Here is a 10,384-nt window from a genome sequence, read left to right on the forward strand (position 1 = left end):
CGGTCGAAGCATAACTCTGGACCGATTATCGCATTGCGCCGTTACTTTGGTAATTGTCTCTTCAAGGTTGATCGACGGGTGTAATGTGATAGAGATGCGTTGATTAGTTTCTCATGAGCCTTGAGCGCAAGCGGTGACTTGGTCTCTTGCAAAACAAAGTAAAGTTTGGCTTGTCCTCCATCTTTTTGGTGTTTGTGGGTGTAATTGCAAACATTTATAATTTTTGTCATACTAGGTAATTTTCATACAATTGACGCATAATTACTAACTTTTTGCCGCAATATCTAGATAAGGTGGCATAAATAACTTTTATTTCTACAAGTTATCACACCCCCAAATTTAGATATATGCTTGTCCTCAAGCATATCTTCTACTAAGGCAATCATGCTCCATTTCTATCCTATATTTCTGCGATGATTAGTTGCTCTGAATGTTACACTTAGGCACATTACCTGACATCGCACTTTCTTTCTATCCTTGCTAATTCTTAGTACTTTATACTTCTATGTAACAAAATTCTGCTCAAAGACACTTTTCGAGTTTTTAAAATAGAATGTTTATCTCTTCGTTATCAAAACAACTCTGATGTATCTATATGCGGTGAGCAAAACTTTGCATCATTTATTCACTTAGAGACAGTTGGTCTTGGTTACACTCTTCGTTTTAGCTTGTCCCCATGGGTGTAATGCGAATATCCAATTGCGGTAGTGTGCCAGTTCTAACTTTAACTCATGATAATCAGAGAAGTTGTCCCTTGCCTTCTTTTTCCCTTTTTGGCTTATACTATGTTGTTCTTGGAAACCCACCTTCGTTTTGGCTTGCTCCTACAGGTGTCATACGAATATCCAACTACGAGCAGGCTCCTTTCACAATTAAACTCTTATCAGGTTGGGAACAATTTTTAAATTTTCCCTTGCGCTGACATTGGAGTTTTGCATAAAAATTTTGTTTTTTTGTTTTTTTTTTTTCAAATGAAAGTAGACGCATTTTTTGAAATACTGCATACTTCTGAGTTCATCTGCTCAGACCTTCCCCACCCCTAAATTTAAAGATGAACAAGGTCCTTATTGCGTTGTTTGGATAGACTAGACAAACACTTAGAAGAAAATTTCAAAAAGAAGGTTTGAGTAGGACTTTGAAAGATAAAAGGTAAAGTACTGCTAAACTAAGAGCTAACTAAGTGTTAGTCAGAATTTACTAAGTATGGGCAATGTTTCTAAGTGTGACACATAATACATCATAGCAACACAATGGAGATCGTAAAAATACAAGAGTACAAATATAGCAATGATTAACAAAGGAAGATAAAGAAAGAGGCACAGACAAAGAGTAGAGTGAAATATGTACTTTGATTGTATTGACTATTAACAAAGTATGCGAATAGATTACAAATGGCCACATTACAAACAAAATTTTCTCATGCCTGTACAAGAGTAAAAGAATTTGGTAAAGTTACAAAATAATAAAAGAATTGAATACAATTAAAGAATGGTCGCATTAAAACTTAAAATTGAAGAAAGAATAAAAGCTAAGGTTGAGAAGCAGGGGGATCTGGTGGAAGGTATTGAGGCGGTGCAACAGAGCCATCATAAAAAATAAAGGGCTGCCTTAGATATAGAGGCACCATCGGACCATGTAGATAGGTGGTGAGAAAGTTGAAGTATTCTTGATTGCGCTCCGCTATCTGCCACTGGTGTTGGAAGATCCTGTGCATACTGCACTGGATATTGATGAGTGCTTCCCTTAAAGTTGCAGCACTGCGTTGAATCTCATCAATGCGCTCCATTGCTACCTCAAATCGATGGTTGAAGAAGAGATGCTGCTGAGAGGCAAGTTCTTGCTGTTGGGCGAAGAGGCTTCTCATTTCAGCTAACTCAGTAGCCAAGGAGGTGGAGGATGGTTGTGCCTGCGAAGTCTCGCCAGCATCATTTTGAGGTTGGGTAGATGTTCCTTCACCCAAAGCGTATGGGTTATAAACTTGCGGCGTGGGGTAGTGGGGTGTGATGAAGAAGTTGTTGGCGAAGGTGGGGCTGCTAGTTGAATAAGAGAGTTGGGGATAAGAGGAAGATCGATAATAGGTTCATGAAGAGGGGAGGAAGTTTGCGCTGGCGGGCTTGGAGGATTTGGAGATCTGATGACTAAGGGAAGAGGGTTTAAGGGCTCAGGATCATGCGCTGGTGACTCATGCACCCTCTCTTTTCCCTTATCTTCACTTTTTCTTCTTTTTGGTCTGGGCCCCTGCGACGCATTCAAATCAATCGCAGGTCTCTTTGCTAGCAGTTCCGGGTAATAAGGGGAATCCTTGAGGAGCATCCTCAGAAATTTGATGTTGATGAGGCCGTGGACTTCGGGCATGGGCTCCTCATCAATGCCTACACCCGCACTTAGGCATAAACTTGAGACGATCCACGGAAAGAAGTACTGCCCCCCTATATGCCCCACTAGTGCTCTAATCTTCCCTGCGATCAACCTTCCCACATCAATAGGAATGCCGCACGTAATACAATATGTGGCCATCACCCGATCCCTTGATATGTGACATTACAAATTGATGTCATTCATCCCCATTAAATAATGACACTCTGAATTGAAGATGGTCATCTCTATTGAGAGCAACACATGAATTTGAAGATGTTCATCCCTACTGAGAGCATCACAACAAATTGAAGATGTCCATCCCTCTTAAGAAGACTTCTTTGCATGAGTCTGTCTGAGTTGAATGTATAGAAAAAGATCTTCGCTAAAAAAGTCTAACTTCTCTTTGTTCACTTAAAGAAGGAAGCTTCAAGTGGGCATTGTTTGGTTCAGTCAAGAAGTTGCTCGCCTAAAGTTCAATATTGTATCTTCAACTTTGGGGCTTCATTCACTTGGAATGGCGCTTCACTTCAACTTCAAAGTTCAATATCGAAGCCTACTTCGTTTCATCTTCAAAGTGAACAGATCGGAGCCTGTTTCACTTCAACTTCAAAGTTCAAGAACTGCTATAATAAGGTTTTTTAGATCTTTCTAGAGTCATTCCTATGTGAACCAAACCATGATATAATACGGATCAAGGAATGACTTAATAGGGTTAGACTTTTCTAGGGTCATCAAACCTTGATATAATGTGGATCAAGGAATGACATGATAGGGTTGTTTAGACATTTCTAAGGTCATCTCTATGTGAACCAAACCATGATATTATGCGGATTAAAGAGTGACATATTAGGGTTGTCTAGACCTTTCTAGATTCATCCCTATATGAACCAAACCATGATATAATGTGGATCAAAGAGTGACATAATAGGGTCATTTAATAGGGTCATTTGGACCTTTCTAGGGTCATCCTTATGCGAATCAAACCGAAAAGGTCTTCATCATCTCCAAAATGAAGCCTTGTGAAGTAACATAATAGGGTTGTTTAGACCTATCTGGGGTCATCCTTATGTGAATCAAACTGAAAAGGTCTTCAAATCCAAATATTGGTGCGAATTCACTTCATCTCCAAATCCAAAATATTGGTGTGGCTTCGCTTCATCTCCAAAATATTGGTATGGCTTCATTTCATCTCCAAAATATTGGTATGGCTTCATTTCATCTCTAAAATATTGGTGCGACTTCAGTTCTTTCATCCTCAATCAAGTTTGATGTGCTCCATTTTCAAGTTCAAGTTGAAATAATGATGAAGTTAAGATCTCCATCTTCAATCTAGTTTAGTGCACTCCATCTTCAAGTTTGTACAAGTTTGGCATGCTCTGTTCGCCTCGTGATTTGTATCTAAAAATGCTTATGAATGAGGGTGAAAGTTGATAACTAGGTGAATGGAGATGAATGACGTATTTCTTTTTTATGTGAAAAAAGTAGGTGATGCATCGAAGTGAATATAGCACACTTTTTTAATGCGTACAAGCTTTCTTAAATCAGACCCAAGTATAAATCTAACTCAGGCTTCCTGGTAAGTCCAGGGTCGAAACAAGAATTTTAAGATAGTCTAACGTAGTCCTTGCGTTGCTTCAATTGTAAAGGGTTCCCAGATTAATGAGTGAAGATAATTTACACTAATCTTAATGCATGCATACAAGAAAACATAGAAGTCCAAGGTTAGAGGAGAAATGAAAGACTCTGCGTCAAGCCTGCTGGTGGTACCATGGATGAATGGTGGAGATGTCTCTCTCAAGCTCTATCTTCGGTGAAAGCTCCGGTCATCAATCGGTCTGGTTTGTGGAGGTGAAGAATTCTCACTGGAAATCTCGCTCATGCTCTCATCTGTGATCACAAACCTCTGCCTTGAGGCAGAAGTTCGGATGTTTTGAAATAAAGGTCAAAGGGGCTATTTATAGAGTTTAAACGCCGACAGATATCATGATTGCGTTATGTCTCACTGCTACCGTTGTCGCGGTATGGGCAATGTCACATCATCTTATCTTGATGATACTCCCAAGGTATGCGTCCGAGCTTGATTCAACTGAAGTATCAACACATTCTACCCATCTTGCGATCACCCTTCTATTATGGTTATCACTCCGAGGCTGCAATCTTCAAGTGATTACCGCATTCGCTTAATCACCACAACTTCCATGCGATGGACGCATTCGATCACTACAACTTCCATGTGATGGATGCATGCGATCACCGCATGCGTTCGCCTATGCGATAACGACTTTCAGCGCATACGTTTGTCTTTGCGATCGCCTGGCTTCAGCGCATGCATTTGATTGCGATTGCTTATTTTCATCGCATGCATTTGATTCCTGTGATAGCTACAAAAATAGACACATTGGCACGGAGTAACGCATAATATTGGGGTCAGTGAGGATTTAGGTGCTAATCGACGCAAAACTCAGTTTTCACAAATTCTAAATATTATCACCGCATTTTCTACTTATTAGCCCTCATAATTCTAAATAAAAGGCTTATAATAACTGGCATTTCTGCTAGTTATCAATGTTATTCTTGTAAAACAAAAAAACTTTTTCAAAATGCAAGTTGTTATTCCTTTAGGACTACCCATGCGTTGATTTAGGTGACCTACTGATAATTGGTAGAAATAAAGGTCAAGTTATTAAAACAACGGGAGAAAACGATGGTAAAATAGGAAATATTACGATTGAATGCGCCAAACTAAAATAAAATTATGATCGCTAACGCTCACACGTAAAAGCAGTTAAATTGCATTATTCTGTGAAGGTACAATACGATGGCGCACTTGAGTTTGCGATCCAAGGGCACAATGCAATGGCGCGTTTAAGTTTGCGATCCAAGGGTACCTCAAAGATGATCGCGTGATGACTTTACACAAAGGCAGTAGCCTAACGTAATGAGACATGATGGGACGAAAAGTTGATAACGCTCAAATCGAAAATACAGTTGATTACTGTTGAAGACCATACCATTGTAAATACATTAAACTTCCGGTGACTATCAGACGACGCAACAGGGTATGAAAATTAATGCTGCCCATCCACACAATCATTAATGAGAAGAACTGCTTTTCCTGGAAGTCTATAAATAGAAATACCCAATGTTACCAAACCAAAAGGGAATTTTTGGAGAGGTCGAGAGAATATCGGAAACAGCACGAAGGAGAGACACCAAACCCTTGCGTGAGCAAAAGTTAACAACTTTGAAAAGAATTGAAGTGATATGAGTAGTGTAAAAAGCCAGAGGAAGCAAGACATTGCTTACCTGGCTTGATACTTCTTACACCATTTATTGTTTTGTACTCAAACACTTTATTTGCAAAAATGGAAACTTCATTTCAATTTATGTTCAGTCTCTTCACAATAGGTGAAGCTCTGTGTAAAGGCCCCTACTACCCGTGCTACCGGTTGAGCAAGCCTGAGAGGGAAGCTCTTCCTATCATTAGATCCATCCAATCCGGCAAGCAGATCTCCATCGAATCGGTGTCAAGACGTTGGCGCTTGTTTGTATCTGTTCTATTTCTTTCATCGTTGTATTTCACTTTTTTTTATCTCTTCATTCACACACCATGTACCAAACGCTTAATAGATATATTAAATGTTTCGATAGCTTTCATATTCCATTCTCTATCTATTTAGTTCACGCATTAATCATTTTCTCCATGATGTTTTCTTAATTCCTTGATAGTTAATATGAATTACATAAGTACTTAATCTGTGTTAAAGATATAAAATGCGTTTAGCTAAGGCATGCTAGACGACATCCTCACCTGCGAAAGAATAGGTAAAGATGCCATTCTGATCTATCGAGAGAAGATTAGAAGAATGCATTAACTAAAGCGAGTAGTACTTCTAGACATGGAAGCAACCTTGCGTTCATTACGTTGGTCTCTGTCTCACCACAGACATGTGGGAGCACGGCCAATCACTGAAAGGTGTACGCCAAGGGAAGAGCGAAACCGTATTTATAGCTTCAGCACAATTGAGGACTTGTCTTGGTTATATTATTTATCTTTCTCTTTCTATTCTGTTCATAAGACTTACCGCTGCATCCCACGTTCTTTGCATAACCTTCACAACCAGCCTTGACCCCAACATCGTGTATCAAGAAGCCTGTATCTTGTATCATTTAGCTTAGGTTTACTGTATCTTATTTTCATTATCGCATCTTTATTTCTTTCATTTACTTTACCGTAATTTTATATACTTGTACACAAAATATCTTTTTAAAGATTGAAAAACCTGGTCGCATATATCACGAACATACCACAATAATCTAAAACAGTCCCTGTGTTCGACCTCGGATCACATCGAGAAACTTACGGTGGAATTACACTTGGTTCCATCGTAAGGAAACTTGTGACAACACATGGCATACTACGTGAGCATCCATAATTAAAGCATATCTCTCGGTGATCGGCCATGTTCCCACATCTCTATGCTGAAACAGGGATGAACGTGATGAACGCAAGGTTGCTTCCATCTCTGGGAGTACTTCTCGCTTTAGTTAACGCATTCTTCCAACCTTCTCTCGACAGGAGGAATGGCATCTTCACTTTTGCTCTCACAGGTGAAGATGTTGTCTAGCATGCTTTAGCTAAACATATTCATTTCTTGAGCACAGATTAGATTCATGCTAATTACCAAGGGATTAAGAAAATATCATGGAGAAAGTGATTAATGGGGGAACGAAAATAGACAGAAATATGGAGATGAAAATGATCATGACATTCAATATTAATATTTAACGTCTGATACTTGGTGCGAATGATAGACTATGAAGATGAATACAATTGATGACAAAGAGATAGAAAAAAATACAGAAAAGTGCCAACGTCTTGACACAGATCTGGACGGTGGATTTGCTTGCCCACGGATGGAGTGAATGTAGAGAAGAGCTTCCCTCCCGGGCTTGCTCATCCGGTAGAAGTGACCTTGGTACAGAGCTTCAACGACGAGATAAAAAGGATTTGCCCTGAGACTCACCTCTCGACCTTGTCTCTTAAATCTTCCTGGATCTTCTCTGATCAGGCTCTTCAGACCAGTCTCTCTCTTAATATACAAATATCAAAATATGCCCGTATCAAGTATATTTTCCAATAGAATTTCAGAGGCTATTTATAGGCTTAGCTTTGACTCTCTAACTTATGGACTCCACTTTATTGTTATGGAAATTCCGGAATGGTGGAGTGAATATTCCTTCTGTTATGTGATCAATCCTGTCAGAAATGCACAACGTTCAGCTGTACACGTGTCTGGATCCTCCGCAATTGCGTTGCTCTTTTGCATCTTCAATCGTTTGCCTGCATGCGGTGTTGTTTTTTATTACCACATGCGGTTGAAGTTGCGTTGATCGCTTAGCTCTTGATCGATTGTCGCATGCGCCGTCATTGCATTGATCGCCTATTCATTTCTGAATGATTGGCGCAATGTGATGTAGATGCGTTGTTCTTTTTATCTTGAGCCATGAACGCATGCAGTGACTTGATTTCCTACAAAACAGACTTAAAATATCCTTTCCTACCATCGCAATGGTTTCAGTGGGTGTATTGATGATAATTTATAATTCTTGCATTTCTTACCTAATTTCCATACAATTGACATAACTTTCCTTCCTTTTGGCCGCAATATCTAATTAATGCAGTATAAATAACTTATATTTCTAAAAGTTATCACGTTGGTCGTGCCAACGTTTGGTCTTCTCCTTGTAGAGCTTGTTGTTCTCGTATGCGTTCAACCACCACTCCTCAAGCTCATTGAGCTGAAGATTGCGTTGATCACCCGCGGCGTCCAAGTTTAAATTCAGCTTTTTTACTGCCCATAAAGCTTTGTGCTCCAACTCTAGGGGTAAGTGACAAGCTTTTCCAAATACTAAAGAGTATGGAGACATACCTATAGGGGTCTTGTAGACAGTCCTGTAGGCCTAGAGTGCTTCATCCAGCCTCTGTGCCCAGTCTTTCCGCGATGCGTTGATAACTTTTTCCAGTATTGATTTTATTTCCCGATTTGATACCTCAGCTTGACCGTTTGTTTGTGGGTGGTATGCGGTAGCAATCTTGTGCCTGACATTATATTTGGAAAGTAATTTAGAAATGATGCGGTTAATGAAATGCGTACCTTCGTCACTTATCAAGGCTCTTGGCGTTCCAAAGCGTGTGAAAATGTTCTTGGTAAGAAACTTAGAAACAATAGACGCATCATTTCTGGCACAAGCTACTACTTCCACCCACTTTGATACGTAATCTATTGCAAGCAGGATATATTGTTGACCGCAGGACAGGGGAAAAGGTCCCATAAAATCAATGCCTCCAGACATCAAATAATTCAACTTCAAGAATATTGTTTAGGGGAATTGCGTCCCTTGATGAGATATTTTCGGTGCGTTGGCAAGGGTCACACTTGCGAACATATTCCTTGCATTTTTTAAGAGGGTGGGCCAGAAGTATCCGCTTTGAAGAATCTTCGCAGCGGTTCTTTGCCCTCCGAAATGCCTTCCGTAAGAAAAGTCATGACACTCAGCTAGGATGCGTTATGTCTCTTCCTCTGGAATGCACGTTATCATAGTGCTAAGTTATTAAACAATGTTAGATTACGTTGATGAAAAATGATAATTTGCATCCATTAAGTATAAATTCTATAATATTGCGATCGCATACATCAGCGCATTGGAACAATTGATTTTTGTATTTCTTTGTGCAGAATAATGCGTTAACACAATGTAAAGAATACGATCATAGGAATACATCGATCGAGTGCAACTTCACTGCAAGACTTTGCGTTGATCGTGCCCGCAAACATCCACCCAAGAAGAATCACCGCAACATAGTGGGCGCATCGGACGAAAGGACAATTAAGATCGATGGGATAGAAAGCTGACAATAGTCGGATCCAAATTAAGTTGACAGTCGATAACGGTCACAAAGTACATCCAGCTTTATCGGTGACAACTATCCGGTGCATCAGTCAGGAATTAAAGCTGTCCCATCTATAAAACCAGGAGAGAGAAGCCACCTTTCACGTTTGATGCCCTATAAATACCAAGTGCATTCTTCAAAGAAGGGGTTAAGAAGTCGATTACTTCATCACTTTACAAGTTCACACCTATGTTCATAATTTTCTTTTCCATTTCACGGTAGAGCTAGAGAAGAGTGGTGACGCCAGAGATCATCCAAGGCTGCTCGAGAGAGGACCTTGGGGCATAAGAGCAGAAAGCGGGTTGACTCTCGCGAAAGTGAGAATATCTTTAGAGCACAAGTAGAACAGTGTAACACCTGGTGGCAAGAAATTTCTCTAGGCTCTTTACTATACTTGCATTGTTATTCTGTACTTCATCTTTTATCTATTCAATGGAATTTATATTTCTACATCTGCTCACTCTCTTAATACGCATGAGTAGCTAATCTAGTTGAATAGGTTGAAAGGACTAAGCTAACATGATCTAGGAAGTTCATTGCTTGCGATTGTCTTGTTTTATGCAGTGCAAAATATCCATTTAGAGTTGCTCGAGAGAGAATCTAAAGAAAGAATCTAATGTCTCGAGAGAGTTAGGTTAGAATCTAACTTGAAAGAGCAAGATTAGGCCTGCATAAACAAGAAATAGGGATTTAGAGATAAGCTCTGTTTTTCAACTTGCATCGCATGCATCCTAGGAATGGGAGTGATATTATGTGGTCTCATATTTGTGTGAATGTCATGTTGTCATTGCATAAATAGAGATAGAGGTTTATGTGTAAACCCTGTAGACTTATCGCATATTTATCGCATGTGTTATAGCCTTAGAAGCCGTAGCATTCACGCCGAGAGGTGGTTTACTATTGTATGCATGTTGCATGATCCCAAAGCATGGACGCATTCTAGGGAGTGTTAGCCGAAACTTTTTTCAACCCGTTCACCGCATATTCATCGTATTTCCCGTTTACCAACTCTTTTCAAACTCTGCCGCATTCGTTATTTATTTTCATCAACGCAAACAACACACCCAACGA

Source organism: Benincasa hispida, chromosome 7 (genome assembly GCF_027475165.1).
Source record: "Benincasa hispida cultivar pf3 chromosome 7, pf3_genome.v1.1, whole genome shotgun sequence".
NCBI classification, from domain to species: domain Eukaryota; kingdom Viridiplantae; phylum Streptophyta; class Magnoliopsida; order Cucurbitales; family Cucurbitaceae; genus Benincasa; species Benincasa hispida.